Source organism: Pongo abelii, chromosome 14, assembly GCF_028885655.2.
Source record: "Pongo abelii isolate AG06213 chromosome 14, NHGRI_mPonAbe1-v2.0_pri, whole genome shotgun sequence".
NCBI classification, from domain to species: Eukaryota; Metazoa; Chordata; class Mammalia; order Primates; family Hominidae; genus Pongo; species Pongo abelii.
Window position 1 is genome coordinate 58464042 of NC_071999.2, and position 16441 is coordinate 58480482.

General features: G+C 37.8%; 1 long non-coding RNA gene across 1 annotated transcript in view; it reads left to right on the plus strand.

The window, feature by feature from the left end:
* The window catches only part of LOC134759853 (uncharacterized), an 89870-nt gene extending 84865 nt beyond the window's left edge, over nucleotides 1-5005 (plus strand). The window contains exon 6 of the long non-coding RNA XR_010136701.1: nucleotides 4942-5005. This is a non-coding gene — a long non-coding RNA (uncharacterized LOC134759853). The remainder of the gene's footprint in view (nucleotides 1-4941) is intronic.
* The last annotated feature ends 11436 nt before the right edge of the window (nucleotides 5006-16441 follow it).

Sequence of the window (16441 nt, forward strand, 5' to 3'; positions counted from 1 at the left end):
TTGTAAAAGTTAGGTTTAAATAATTCCCTAATTTGTAGCTAATTTTAAGGTTTCCAAGGCCAAGATGCTAAAAATATCAAGTACTTTATAAGATACAAGTCCAACATCCATATTTAAATGTGAGTACGCTTGTAGCTCAGGACCAAATGTAAATACTTTTGGATTGATCACTCAAACAGAGTTGACCAACCTTTGCAAACTTTCATGCAGTTGATAATCTATTGAAATTAAGTAACCCTCCTCTAAATACTCGGAATCCCAGATTGTGTTTTTGAAATTCATTAGAGATAATGACAGCCAAATGGATTTGAAAATAGCAATAATAGCCACCAAAGTTTAATACTGAAAAATTGGAGTTAATATTCTTATTCAAGAGAGAGAACCAAAACAATTTCCTCTGGCAGATTTTGCTTTAGCTTGTCAACTGGAGAACCTGATGTCTTTGCCAAATAAATATGCAAATATGTGTTTGATTAAATAAGATGAAAACTTTATTGCTGAGATATGGCTTTTCTTTCCATTTATAACTTCATTCATTTCATGCTCACTGAACCAAGCCTAACTAAGACTCCATGACTTTCAATAGGACAGTAATCCTCTGCTTCTAAAAGAAACTTCTAGCGTGGTGAGCTCCCTATAAGTTCAAGGTAGTGCGGATGAGTGAACCTTCTATCATTTCCTGATATGTATGTGGGGGTTTTAGAGGTGGGGTTTGGGCATGGGTATATGCAGAAGGAGATTCTTCGTGACAAACAACAACAAAAAAACTCATCCTGTTAAAAGTGCATGTGCCTCTGCTTTATCACCATGATTACACTGAGATTTTATTTTAGAGTATCCTGGATTTTAAATTGAAAGTCAAATATAATTTGCCACGAGAAGCATGAAGTGAGTGACTAGAAAGCTGCTAGCAAGGCCCAGCATGACAAATCAGTGTCTCTATGATAATGAGCCTCTGCAGGAGGTGGGTCACTGTGCTGCAGTTGAGTGGTAGAAGTAGGCTGGATGGCTCTGGGTTAATGCAAAGGCCACATATTCCAGATTGGTTCAACTGGTGTGATGGCCAAAACCAGGCAGACACCATTCACTTCTTTCATTGCTCAGGAATAGCACCACTATTTTAACTCCTATGATTCTGTGCAAACTTTGGGCAAATATAATGCAGTATCTACTAGTGCAGCTGAAGAGAAAGTCGGCCTGGAGAAACAGCACTGGAGGGATATGAAGTAATATTTACTGAGTGGCTAGACCTGTGCCTGGAACTGTGATTCATACTTTACATGCATTTTCTTATTTAATGCTCACAAATTTTATTATTCACATTTTGCAAATGAAGAAACAAACTTTGAGGAACTGAGTGACTCACAGAAGGTCAAACATTTAGAGCAATGTAAGGAAAATTAACCTTCACTATGCCTCTACTACGTGACTCCATGTTGTCTTCTGTGCCTGGTGTGCACATACATGATTTCTCAGGTTAGTTTTTACTACAACCCTTGGAAGTTGGTATTAGGATCATGTTTTATAGAGGAAGCAACTGAGTTGCTAACCCAAGCTGAAAGAAGCCAGTCAGTGTGAGAATTAACTTTTTAATCCAACTCTGCCTGAAAGCAAAGCCTATGGTCCTAATCTCATCTCGTGTTCAGGTAGGTGACTTCATAAGCTGAAGGATGAACTGATTTTCAGAGAGAGACCTCTGCCTTCGAGTGTGTCCTGGGAATATCTGTTTTCCCTCAGAAAATAACTCACTGTTAGACTTTTTCTAGTCTTTTCTTTAGGACTGCCTCACTTGTATCAGGCTTTGATAGTATGCTTAACATGATCCTAATACAGTAATAAGGAATGTTACGAAAACCAACTCTATTAAATTTCCCTTCAGGTCACCAGGGAAGGCAGGCTGAGGCACTGTTTTGCTAATTTTTGCACACTCCCTGACCACCTTCAATTCTTTCTGGCTACTCACAAATTTAGATAGCTTATATGCACACCGTTCATCTACTCGAGGGTCGAAAAGGATTTGCAGCTACGTGACCCAATGCTGAAGAGATGGAGTGTGTAGTTACCCTGGTTCCATGTAAGTCATTTGAAAGGCCTGGATATGAGTCAGTAAGGATGAGTGCATTCTGTTCACTGTGTGCCTTGCAGGAGGCTATCTGGGAACATTGCACATAAACACAATTCTCTTTAATTTGGTAGCATCTTAGTGAGATTTGTTCTGGTATGGAGAGCTACAGGTTTATGCCTCATTTGTTGTGCTGATAATTTAGCATGGCTTTTTTTTTCCCCTAGGCATCTTAAACAAATGTATCTATGACAGGTACAAAGCTCCAATGATAAAAGTAATGGAAAACCTGAACTTCATCATCAGCTGTCCATTCACTCTGTTTTTACCAAACTGGGCTTCAGCAATTAAAGACTGAGAACATCCCCTTTCAGCCCCTTGAAGGGTAGCATGGGAAGCTGAGAACCCTATACATCAGGTTCAGAGAGCCCTGGGTTCAACTTGGACTCTGCACTTCCTGGATTGGTTGAATTTGAATAACATAATAACTCCTCTGAAATGTTATTTCCTCATCTGTAAAGAGATATCCTTACCCCCTTCTCAAAGGTTAAGCATTAACATGGCATATCAAATGTGGAAACAGCTAGCAAAAGACTTAACATATATTACAGGCTTGATAAAACCTTCTCTTGTTGGATGAAAGCTGTGTGACCTTAGGCAAGTTACTTAACCTGTCTGAGTTTCAGATTCCTCTTCTGTAAAACTGTGAAAATAACACCTACTTGATAGGGTAGCTTTGAGGATTAAATGGCACGACATAGGTAAAGCACCTGACATTGTAGGCACTTACTTGTGACAGCTTTTATTGTTACAAAGTCTGTGGTTGTGAAAGTGAAAGGGCACAGGTATTGCTAGGGTAACCATGCATTCTTGGTTGTTCCGGGCAGAATCTGTTTATTCCTGGTCCTGGCAAAATCATTAGTAATATACTCTTTATTCTCAAAAGTTTCCAAATAAATTCTGTGGTCACTCTAAATATAACTAATATGTAGGGAGGAGGCTGACCTGTTGAGAAGGAGAGAGAGAGAGAGCATAACAGCGATTCCTTTCCCAGAAGTAATGTTTATCTAGTTCTTCCAACAGGGTAGTTTAGTTCTTACTAGTTAGCTATTATTAAGTTGTTGCTTATTATTGTTAAGCGGATAAGCTTCGGCAATTCAGAAACATCTAAATACAGAGAAAATATATGGGCAGAGGTTTTGATGAAGTGGTTTGTTCCCTTTTTTTGGTCATTTTCCACTTACTAGTGTCCAATTTTCAAGAGGACACAGCTTTCATACTACCCTTTGGCTGCCCCCAATCACTTTTCACTGTTAGCTCTAAGGGGTGGCCCATTAAGTGTCCTGGCTGCCTGGACACCCTCTTTCACATACTGGTGATTTTAAAAAGGCTCAGTTTCTCTTCACTCAGTCCTTTGCCCCCACAAGCATACCTCCTCTTGTTTTTGCTGTAGGAGTCTTCCTGATATGCCAGACAAACTTTGGATAGGGATAGCAATGGAGGCTTATTCCTCATGATCTCGTTGAACTCTGCTGGCTCACTCTGGGCCCACACCACAGGTACAGAAATGCATGGATCTGTGTCTTGAGCTGGGAATAAGGGCAGGGAGGAATATATTCCTGAGTCCTGCGTCTTCCTTTGGCACTGTCTGCAGTCTCCTCTTCCCACTGCTCTGTTTTCTCCCACTACACCCCATCCAGTGCCTTTCTCGTCTATGGAGGAGTAAATGAGAAACAAAATGGTGGTCTTTTTTGCCCGAGGAAAGCACTAAACTTTGAGAAGGACCGGAAAGGCACATCCTAGAAGAGCTGGAATCATCAAGAGAAGCAAATATTTTGTTTTTTTTTCCACAAATCCTGACCCTCTCCCTTTCCTTTTTAGTTCACTTCAACTTCCTCCTCAGGAGACAGGAGAGAAATCAGCTGTCCTGGGGCCAGGTTTTATTTCTTATGATTATTATCTCTTACCTGGTATGTAGCCTTTGATCCAGTCCTTTGGAATGTAGATCATCTTTCTCAGCAGTCACTATGTGGAGCTGGCAAAGGAAGAAAAAGGTACCCTGTTATTTCAGTGTTTGCCCCAAGTAAAGATTCTCAGATCACTGTTACACGGTAACTGAGTTTTCCTTTCATTTCCTCCAGCAGAGTAGAGACTAGGCAGTCATTTTTAAAAAGTATTACAAAATATATTTTAAAAATATAAAATAATGTATATGTACATTATAAATTGGAGGTTATCAAAAGTTTTTCAGAAAAGGTCCAGACAATGAGTGTTTCAGACTTTGTAGGCCGTATACACCTCTGTTGCATAGGTTCTTCCTCCACTCCCTCCCTCACCTCTTAACAAAGCTTTAAAAATGTAAAACAAACAAACAAAACAACAAAAAACATTCTTAGCTCACGTGCCAAATATAAGCATTCTACTGTCACAGCTATATTTGTTTTATTATTAGGCAGGACATATGCCTTCTCATTACCCTTCTTTTTCAAGGCTTATTTTAAGCTAGATATCATACATGTTTTTAAGATAAACTTTTATCTGCTATTTTATTTCCAAAACGTATCATCATTTGTATTTCATGGAATCTACATATTTATTATAATCCTGTAATTTATACTTTCGGTCCTCCTTTTTCCCACATGATGGATCTGCCTTCTCTCTCTTGACAATTAAGTTTCTGTATCAGGAGTTGTTTCATATACCTAAAATTATAGATCTCTTAGCCTGAGAGTTAAGATCACTCTGTCTAGAAGGTCTTATGGAACATGATCAATGCTGTTGTTCAACATCAATAAACTGATTCCTCTGTTTTACTGGACTCAGGGTTTGGACTAATGCAATCAGTTTCTCTCCAATGGCTATTTTTTTTTTTTTTCTAGGTAACTGGGTAGGGACCATTTCTGGCCTGGGTGACTTTGGCATCTAGATCCTTGCATACATCTGGTAAGAGCATATTGAGTCATTTTTTTGTTGTTATAATTCCAATATTAAACTCTGCTTAAGATAGGTTTGACTTTTTTTTTCTGGAAGCCAAGACAATTATCATTTAATTTTTATTAGATCCAAATTATTATCACTCCACCTTCTCTCACATCACTTCGTTTCTTTGACATTTGCTGCCTAAGAAGTCAGGGAAGAATGTGAAGATTTGAGATCCAAACCCTGCAATATAATGGCTACATACTCAGGAAAACACTTTTCTCTAAGCACTGGAAAGTAGAGATCCTACTTACCTCAGCCCATGCTTATGCTTGCCTTTCATGCATTTTCTATTGCTAAGATAACTAATGTATGATGGACTGAAATTCAATTCTATATCAAAATAATACAATTAAGAAATGGATGTGAAGGAAGAAAATACCTATAGTTTATATTTACTTTTCAAATGTAAGATTTTTTTTGTATTAACATTTAAACATCTCTTTTGAATTCCTTCTCACCTAATATTGGCAATAATTCAAACACCCAAGCTACCTCAGCCACCACAGAATAGGCCAGTGCCTGATATTATAGCAACTACATATGAAATCCTTTCCAGTGTAAAAGCTTATTAACATTTAAAAAGAACTAGATCCATTCATACTTTAACTATAGAGTCAACGCCTGCTGAGCAGAACTCACTGTCTGTCATTCCCAACCTTTTCCCCTCTTTTGCCTTTACTGAAGTCCTTAAATATCAGCAGCACACTAAAAGTTCTCATATAAATACACCAAGTGAAATCCCATCTTTAACTCTAGCCCTCCCAACCCATTTCCTCTGTGTTCAAATAACGTTGAGGGACTAATTTTCAGTGAATTGTCGAAAGGAAAGGTGACAGTCCATTTAGCAGTCAGCTAGTTGCTAATTAGTACCCAACTAAAATGCATCAAAATTTGAGTACTCCCAATTGAACACTTTGAAAGATAAGCATTCTACTAATTTAACTCTGCTGTAGGTTGAGCCCTGATTGAGTGTTTTCACAGCAAGATGAGCCATGTTCCAGCACTTTCCAGTATTGATTTTTAGCCCAGAGCTAAAAATGCTCATCTAAACATGTCATTTTTAAATCTTTGATTGCCTGCTCTATGGGGTGCAACTTATGAGACTCTATGTAGTGGGTCATCACACTCTGACAGAGGAATTAAAAAGAACTTCCTCATATCTTTTTGAGACTCTCCAGATTTAAAACAGAAATGCTGGGGAGGTAGAAGAAAAATAAACAGGGAAAAGACGTAGTTGTTTTAAGAAGCAGATTGACAAAGTGGAGATTTGCCATCAAGAGAAGCTGAATTTAGTTTGGTCTTCCCGGAGATAGTTATGGTCCTTTTCATACATTGGTACATTCAGGCTGGGGACTGTAGCTGCCATTGGAACTAGACACAACACTGTTTCTGCAGAATCATACAGAGCTTGACAAGACCTTGCAGTCTTTTTATTCTGAGGACTTAAATTAGCACTTTTTTCAGAACTCAATTTAAGCCAAAATAAAGAAAGAAAAAGAAACAACAGAAAGGGGTAACATTTTTAAGCACTTACTATTAAACAATTTTTCAAATAGATTATACGTAATAAACAACCTTGAGACAGAGGTGATGGTTTGTCTGGAAGCCTGGATATAAATCGTGTATTCTGTCCCCAATTCCCATGCTCTTTCTACCATTGAACAGAATATTGAACTCTCCAATTTTTAGTGAGAAGAAACCCAAGAGTACTAATGATGTCGTGGAAGAAAATAGCATTGTCCTATTTTTTACTTAAAGAAAAATAGGTCAAAATGAAGCTTCTATGATCACTGAATTGTAACTGTTCAACACTTTTTGAGAAATGTATGGAAAGGTACAAATTGAACTAGGTTTAACGAGGCTAAAGTGACCATGTAAATCTCACTTGCCAGAAATATTGTATCTGATCTGGGAAAGGTGCATTACTCTCTTGTAGCTGTGGTTCTTTCATGCCACAGCTGCTGTGGCAACATGGTTGGTGAGGCTGAGAAGGCAAGGCTTTTTGGAGTATTAACAAATCAATAGATGTTATAGAAGAGTTGGATTGAGTTTCTTAAGCACCTCAGGGTTGCTAGAATAGGTACCTGGCGAAAGAAGATGTAGACCACGTCAGAGGCAAAGTCTTTGGAGACTGAGAGAAGAAACAAACTTTGCACCTTGGTGAGTTGTATACTTCTTATTTTAGCCTTTAAAAGGGAGAAGAAAGGGAAAATAGAGTCTCAGAAGCAGTTGAATTTAATTAATATGAGCACACAACTTTCCTTTCCTTGACCCCACTCTTCCTTCTCAGAAAAGATTTTTCTAGATCTGAGAACCAAGAGACCTGGATCCTACAGCTCTCTATGGACATTGAGTAACTTCCTTTACTTCTCTGTGGCTCTGAATTTCATTATTTAATAAATGGCCTCAACTATATTATCTCTTTTCAGTTATACCCTACTGCGATTCTGTGATTCTTATTTTCTATTAGAAAGTTCTACTCTACAGAGAACAATGCAGGCTCCTAGCACAGTATGTAGTACATAGCTAGTATTCCATGAAAAAGTCAAATAAATGAATGAGTGACCTTTTTTTGGTTCTGATTTAGTCACCATTTGTGAGTTTCCCATTTGCAGGCCTACTATAGTACATTGCATTAGATTCAAGATAATTATTGATTGGATGATTCCTGATTTCAAAGTACTTGTGTAAGTTTCCATAAATGTCTATAGGTGTGAATTACATAATGGACTTACCTGTCTGCACTAACTTGACTGTATAGGCCCTTAGTCTACCATGACCCTCAATTCTACCACTAGGTATATATCTAACAATGCATGCCCATCTGCCTCAAAAGACAGGTAGAAGAATGTTCATAGCCATTACACCAGCATGGCACATGTATACATATGTAACTTACCTGCACATTGCGCACATGTACCATAAAACCTAAAGTATAATAATAATAATAAAAAATAAAATAAAAAAAGAATGTTCATAGCAGATTATTTATAGTAGTTCTAACCCAAAGCCCATCAACAGTTGAATAAACAAATTGTGATGTAGTCATGTAATATAATATGACAGCAATGAAATGAACAAATTGCATTTATAAACAAAAACATGAACATCATAAACATAACTTTGTTCCGAATGAAAGAAGCCAGGTACAAAGGAGGTCATGCTGCATAATTCTATTTATATATAATTCAGAAACAAGCACAACTAAACCAAGCCTTTGTAAATGCATGTTTACAAGGAATATATATGGCAAAGAGATTGACATAAATGAGGCTAACCTTTATGGGAGGGGTAGGTGGTTCTAAAGCATGGATCTGCAGAGGCCCTCTGAGCGCCTAGCAACATTCTATTTTATGATTTGTACAGAGTGACAGAGGAGCTTGCTGTTTCTATATCTTTCTGTAATGTATGTGAGATTTCACAATATATTTTTTTTCTTTTTGTTTTTAAGGAGTATATGTAAAATTCCAGGTTCCTAGTAGGCGCTGAATACATGGTGGTTACCTAATAAGCATTCCACCTTTCTTCTTCCCCTGATTCGCTCTGCACAGCTAATCTTAAAAAGTAATGAATAATCTTGGTGTGAGTGCACAACCCAGACATCCATTCCCAGAAGAAAAGTTGCCCAGAGCATGAGCAGATTGCAAAGGCAAAAGGTGTTCATTCCTGCCTCATCCGATTGCCTCTTACACCAGCACCCGAGTTGTCATACTGGTGACTGTGTTTCAGAGCCAGTGAGCACTCCGACGCTTCATAATTACTGAAACACATGTGCTAAGTCACTTTTTGCTAAGCCACGATGAGAATTCTCAGTGTTCAATTGCCCTCAAAATTTCTCATCTCTTCCCTGGGGTGAGGTGCTTTGGTTTAGCAGCTGCACATGGGGATTGCATTTAAATCATTTAAAGTTTGGAGTTCAATATCTCCTAAAAGCAGCCTCTCTTCTTTTAGCATTCCTCTTCAGGTACACCTAGATTTTTTTCTACTTCAAAGTGAGGAATATCTTTCTAAGGAGGAGGAAACCTTCAGAAATACATTAACTCTTTGAATGCACAGGTGTATTTTATGATGCTGTCTGCTTGTGTCTTTCCAGACCGTTAGTCACTCCTTGGTAGTAGCTTTTTAAAGTCATTAGCCATCTATTTCACCTTTTAGCATCAAAAGCATTAACACAGTGAATCAGGTGTATGGGTAGCTAAAGGTCAAAAGAAGTAGTGGAGGAGAGTACACAAAAAAAGTTAAGGCCTATTTTACTTTTAGGTAACATAGTCTCTATGATATAACAAACAGGACCGGCCATGGGGCTAATGCCTGTAATCCCAGCACTTTGGGAGGCTGAGGTGGGGGGATCATGAGGTCAGGAGATCGAGACCATCCTGGCCAACATGGTGAAACACTGTCTCTACTAAAAATACAAAAATTAGCAGGGTGTGGTGGCACATGCCCGTAATCCCAGCTACTCGGAAGGCTGAGGCAGGGGAATCACTTGAACCTGGGAGGCGGAGATTGCAGTGAGCCAAGATTGTGCCAGTGCACTCCAGCCTGGGCGACAGAGTGGGACTCTGTCTCAAAAACAAAACAAAACAAAACAAAACAAAACAAAAACAAACAAAAAACAGAACCTCTCCCTGAATTCTCCCAACTAAATTGCTTATTTGGTTGGCTAAAGTTTTCATGAAACAATTAGAATTATTCCTTAGGATGTAAATTTCCTCAGAATTCCATCACATTGACAAACTTATGCTATGGTATAGATGACGGATGTCAGAGCCATTTATGAAAGCAAGTTTGTGCAGAGAAGTAAAAAAGAGCAGCCAGTGGTATTTTGGCTGATGCAAAAAGGAAATATTTTGGATGCCCCAAACAAACAAATTTCACCATTTAATGACTGGGCCAAGCCCTAAGTCTATTATTGTTAATTTTAGAACTTCTCATTACTCCAGCTGTGTTGGATGTACAAGAGGTTAATTTCAGTTAGCTCAAAATTAAAGCAGGAATTTGGGACAATGGAAGAAGGCTTGGAACAACAGCGACAATCAGATTGAATCAGGCTTAGCCTCTTATGCTTAAATAGCTTTATTTTCAGAAGATATTTGATAGAGGTGAAAGAACAAGCTCCATCTGTAGTTTTCTATGATAGACGTGAAGGACTTTTCAGTGCAATATATTTGGATAAATATCCTGTCAAGTACCTACTGTGGGCCAGGTACAAACTGCTATTTCATAGGGACTTCTAGAATGGGTGGATGAGTCTGAGGCACTGCATCGCATCATTAATCATTGTGAATTGAGTGCATGGGGGCTGTGAGATTGTGCAGTACTAGACACCACAGGCCTGTGGGGAGTTTGGATGGAGATTGTCAGAAAACATAGAGGAGGCTGGACTTTCCCCAAAGTGAATCTCCAGGCCTAGCTCCCAGTTAGACAGAGAGCTCATTCATCTCTGGTGACACTCTTGGGTGTGATTTGCCAGTCACTGAGGTGCCCTCTTTTTTTTTCTCTTGCAGAGCCATCTGCAGCTGGTGAAAAATAACCCACCATATAAAACACCACAGCTAGTGAATATTTCCCACCTTTTATCCTCTGGCTTCATAGGGCTATGACAGACGGTGCCCCAGCAGGGACTACGCAGCTCAACTGCCAAAGGGGAGCGTCAGCCATCGTGATGGTCCTGACTTCAGATCAGGGGTTCGGACTCTGTTTGTTCTAACACTCCTCGCTCAACCTGAGGAACTATGCACAGTTAGAACTTGGCAATAAAAGTTGTTGACTAAAGGAATGGAGAATCTTTTCTAATATTATGAATCTGAAAGGAGCATGAGGGTTTGTCCTTCTAAGTTAACCTTTGTGTTTTAGGTAGAGGGAATCTAATGTGCAGTAATTTAAGGTCATACTCCTTGTCGGTAAGGAGTTAAGATTAATGGTCCAGATCCCTGGTCAGTCAGTGCTATTTCCATTCTGGGTGCATTTCTTACTTTTTTAATGTCATCTGTTTTATTGGTTATCTATGTAATATGAGGAGGCAAAAGGTATTTACTTTCTGGAAACGTTCTGTGTAGTGTAAGAAAGTTAATTTTATGTAATACATGTGTTAGCTACTATCATTGACCTTTGACTCATTGTATCAAATATTTCCTAGGCTTCTTTAGATATATATGCTAATATATGCTGTTTATTTCTGACCAGACTACCTTACCCCAGAGTGAGTGCCAGAGACCACATGGAGTGGTGAAAAAGGCTAGGGTTTTAGGGCCTAGGATGCCTAAAATGGGATTCCAATTTCCCATCTGCCAGTTATATGATCTGTACCTGTCTTTCAAAGAGAAAAAGGTTTTAATTTTTATGAAGTTTAACTTATCACTATTTTAGTAGTCTTTTGTGTCTTGTCTAAGATATCTTTGCGTAACCCAGGTTGAGGTTTATTATTTCCTTTTTGTTCTTACAGATATCCAATTGTTCCAGTGCAATTTATTGAATAGATGTTTTCTTCATTGAATTACCTCAGTGCCTTTGTTGAAAATAAATTGGCCATAAATGTGTGAGTTTATTTGTGGATTCTCAACTTATACCAATGCCACACTGCCATAAGTACTATAGCTTTGTTTTAAGTAATGAAGGCAAATCAAGCTAATACTTCAAGTTTACTCTTGAGTTCATGATTGTTTTTGGCTATCCTAGGTTATTTTCTCTTTTCATGTAAAGTATAAAATAACTTGTCAATTTATTCAACAAAGCCTCTTAGTCTCTTATTAGAATTACATTGAACCTATATATCCAATTTGTGGAGAATTGCCATCTTACTAATATTAGTCTTCTGAACCATGAGCATAGTATGGCTCTCCATTTTTTTTAGGTCGTTAATTTGTATTTGCAATGTTTTGTAGTTTTCATTGCTCAGTTCTTAGAAATCTTTTGTTAAATTTACTTTTTTTTTCTGCTATTGCAATAGTTACTTTTTTTTTTTTTTTTTTTTTTTTTTTTTTAGATGGAGTCTCACTCTGTTGCCCAGGTTGGAGTACAGTGGTGCAATCTTGGCTCACTGCAACATCCGCATCCTGGGTTCAAGCGATTCTACCATCTCAGCCTCCCAAGTAGCTGGGACTACAGGCATTAGCAACCACACCCTGGTAATTTTTGTGTTTTTAGTGGAAACGGGGGTTTCATCATGTTGGCCAGGCTGGTCTCGAACTCCCGACCTCAAGTGATCCATTCGCCTTGGCCTCCCAAAGTGCTGGGATTACAGGCATGAGCTACTGTGCCCAGCCTAATAGTTACATTTTTAAAGATTATTTTTAAATTTCTTATTTCTAATACGTAAAACTTAAGTTGATTTTGCTGTTTGACCTTGTATGCTGATATATTACTTAAATCACTTATTTGTTCTAGTAGATATTTCTGTAGATTTTTAAAGGGTTTTCTGTAAACACAATTATGTCCTCTATAAACAGCGTGATTCCATTTTTCCAATCTTAATTCTTTTTATTACTTTTTCTGGCCTTACTGAGTTGGCTAGTGCTTCCAGTACAATATTAAAGTGAAGTGGGGGAGAACAGACATCCATGCTTTTTTCCTGATCTTGGCTAAAAGTTTTTGAATATGCCACAGCTGTGTATGATATTAGCTGAAGATTTTCATAGCTGTCTTTAAACTATGCCTCCTATTCTTCATTTTCAGACGCTTATTATAACTCGTGAAATACTATTTCTGTGTCTATAGAAACGAACATGAAAAATTTCAATCACAAATTCATGGGCATTCTCAAAATAACAGGCCAATGCTCCCTTCTCAAAAGTGTCATGGTAATGAAAGACCAGGAACTGTACTGGACTGGAAGGAACTAAGAAGGCATGGCAACAAAATGCATGTGGGACCCTGGGTGGGGTCTCCAACAAGAGAAAGGACATTAGGGGGTAAATGGGTGAAACTCCACTGGGGTCTGCAGAGTAGTGAGTTAAAGTGTGTCGGTGTCAGTGTACTGTGATTATGTGCAATGTTAACATTAGGAGAAGCTGGGTGACGTCGTATCAGAACTCTCTGTACTAGTTTTGCAGTTAAAATTATTTCAAAATAAATTAAAAAGAAGAAAAAGATGACCAGGGTCAAACATCTCATAACCTCTAGTTGAATACCTCCACTGATGAGGAATTCACCACTGATCACAGTAAGCATCAGCTTGTACCTCCTAGACCCGTCAAACCTCACCAAACCCAGATATTCTAAGATGGAGCTTGAGTTAATTGCTCAGCAGCATCTTCTTCATAGCCTGTCAGCCCAGCCCCATTCCCAAACCTTTTCTTCTTTGGAGCCCTTTGAGAGAAGTATGGTGGTAAACATAATAATGACCTCCTAAAATGCCCATGCCTGATCCCTAGAGCCTGTGATAGGCACCTCCCACAGCAACAGGAATGTGCAATATGAATGATTAAGGATCCCGAGATGCAGAGACAAGCATTTAATTGCAAAGGTCTTTGTAAGAAGGAGGCAGGGTTCAGAGTCAGAGAGAGACATTTGGAGGTGCTGTGCTGCCAGCTTTGAAGATGGTGGGAAGGGGGCAAGAGCCAAGGAGTGCAAGTGGCCTCTAGGAGCTGGAAAAAGCAAGGAAATGATTTTGCCCCTGGAGTCTCCAGAAGCAATTAGACCTGGTGACATCTTCATTTGAGCCTAGTGAGACTCTGACCTCCAGAACCATAAAACAATAAATGTATGTTGATTTAAGCCACTAAAAAAAGAGAAAGGATTATATAATTTTTCTACTTTATGCTTTTTATATGGTGAATTACATGGATTTTCAGATGTTAAACCAACTTAGCCACTCCTGTGACAAGTCTCACTTGGTCATGATGCATTTTATCTATTTTTATACTGTGGGATTTGATTTGTAAACTTTTGTTCAAAATTTTTGCAGTCATGTTCATAATGGATGTTGGTTTATAGTTTTATAATTCTTATAATATTTTCTGATTTAGGGATCTGGGTAATACTGTCCAGATAAAGTAATTTTGGAAGTGTTCTTTACTATTTTCTGACAGAGTTTGCATAGAATTGGTTTAAAAATATGTGACATAAAACCTAAAGTATAATAATAATAATAATAATAATAATAAAAAAGCACCAGAAAAAAAAAAAAGAAAAAAAAAATGTGATAGAATTCAACAGCAGAGCTACTTGATCCTGGAGTTTTCTTTGTGGGAAGCCTTTAAAATTATAAATTCATTCTTTAATTGATATAAGATATTCAAGGATTTTGTGTTTTCTTTGGTTGAATTAGGTACTTTATGACCTTAAGGAATTTATTTCATCTAGGATGTTAATGTATTGCATAAAGTTGTTTATAGTATTCGGTTATTGTGCTTTCATTGTATGTAGGATCTGTACTGATGTATCCTCTTTCTATGTTGATATTTTGACATGCATTTCTCTTTTCTTTTTTCTTTCTTTTTTTTTTTTTTGAGACAGAGTCTTGCTCTGTCACCCAGGCTGGAGTGCAGTGGAGCAATCTTGGCTCACTGCAACCTCCATCTCCCAGGTTTAAGCAATTCTCCTGCCTCAGCCTCCCAAGTAGCTGAGATTACATGTGTGTGCCACCACACCCAGGTGATTTTTGTATTTTTAGTAGAGACTGGGTTTTATCATGTTAGCTGGGCTGGTCTCAAACCCCTGACCTCAAGTGATCTGCCAACCTCAGCCTCCCAAAGTGCTGGGATTATAGGCATGAGCTACTGTGCCTGGACCCTCTTTTCTTTATTAGCATAGACAAGTGATTTTTAATTTTACTTATATTTGAGATAACTAGCTTTGGTTTTAATGATAATAGTCTTGTTTTTCTTCTTTTCCATTTCATTGATTTCTTCCTTTATTATTTTCTTCTTCCCGTTTCATTTAGGTTCATTTTTCTCTTTGTCTAGTTTTTAAGATGGGGATTCAAATAATTATCTTTTAATATTTATTTCTAGCATAGACATTTACATGTATAAATATCTCTCTAAATACTGCTTTACCTATATTTTGTAAATTTTGATATGTTATATTTTTATTGTCATTTAGTTTAAATGATGTTATAATTTCTCTTGGGTGTCTTCTTTAACCCACATATCATTTGAAAGTACGTTCACGAATTACCAAATATTTGTATTTCTCCTAGCTATGTATTGCTATTGATTTCCAGTTTAGTCTCATTGAGGTTCAGAAGCAAATTTTGTGTGATTTCAATATTGTTAAATGTACTGAGACTTCTTTTATGGCACATTATATGATATATCCTGGGAAAAGCACCTTAGGTGCTTGAAAAAATGAGTATTTTGCTGTTGCGTGTAGTTCCTTTTTTCCATCCTTCCTTCCTCCTTTCCTCCCTCCCTTTTTTTTTTTTTTTTTTTTTGAGACGGAGTCTGGCTCTGTTGCCCAGGCTAGAGTGCAGTGGCGCGATCTCGGTTCACTGCAAGCTCCGCCTCCCGGGTTGATGCCATTCTCCTGCCTCAGCCTCCCAAGTAGCTGGGACTACAGGCGCCTGCCACCGCGCACGGATAATTTTTTGTATTTTTAGTAGAGATGGGGTTTCACCGTGTTAGCCAGGATGGTCTCAATCTCCTGACCTTGTGATCCACCCGCCTCGGCCTCCCAAAGTGCTGGGATTACAGGCGTGAGCCACCGCACCCAGCCCCTCCCTTCTTTTATATCTATCATCTATCTATCTATCTATCTATCTATCTATCTATCTCTAATCTATCATCTATCATCAGTTGTCTATTAAGTTAATGTGGTAGATAATGTTCAGATCATTTATATTATTGCTATATTTTTGTCTAGTTTTATCAAGTGAGAGGAGGGTCTTTAAATAGCTAACAATGATTGTGAGGTTGTCTATTTCTCCCTTAAATACTGTAATATTTTTGTTTTATGTATTTGAAAGCTCTTTTAATTAGTACTTACATATTTATGATTATCCTGTCTTTTATGATAAATTGACTCTTTTATTATTATGAGTTATACGTTTACTCAGAATACTTTTTAAATAATAGATGTATTGATATATAATTCACATATCATAAATTTTTCTCTTTTGAAGTGCAGAGCTCAAAGAGTTTTGGTATATTCACAGAGTTTTACATCCATCAATAGTATCTAATTTCAAAACACTTCGTCACTCTTAAAATAAATTCTGTACCTATTAGCAGTGATTCTCCATTATTCCCTTTCTCAAGCACTTGGAAACCACTCATTTACTCTCTGTCTCTTTAGATTTGCCTTTTGTGGACACTTCATATAAATGTAATCATATATTATATGGCCTTCTGTGTCAGGCTTTTTTTTCCTCTGAGAATAATTTTTGTCTTTGAATATATTTTATCTGGTAAAAACAGTCACTCCACTCTTTCTATGTTTACTGTTTGTATGTCTTTT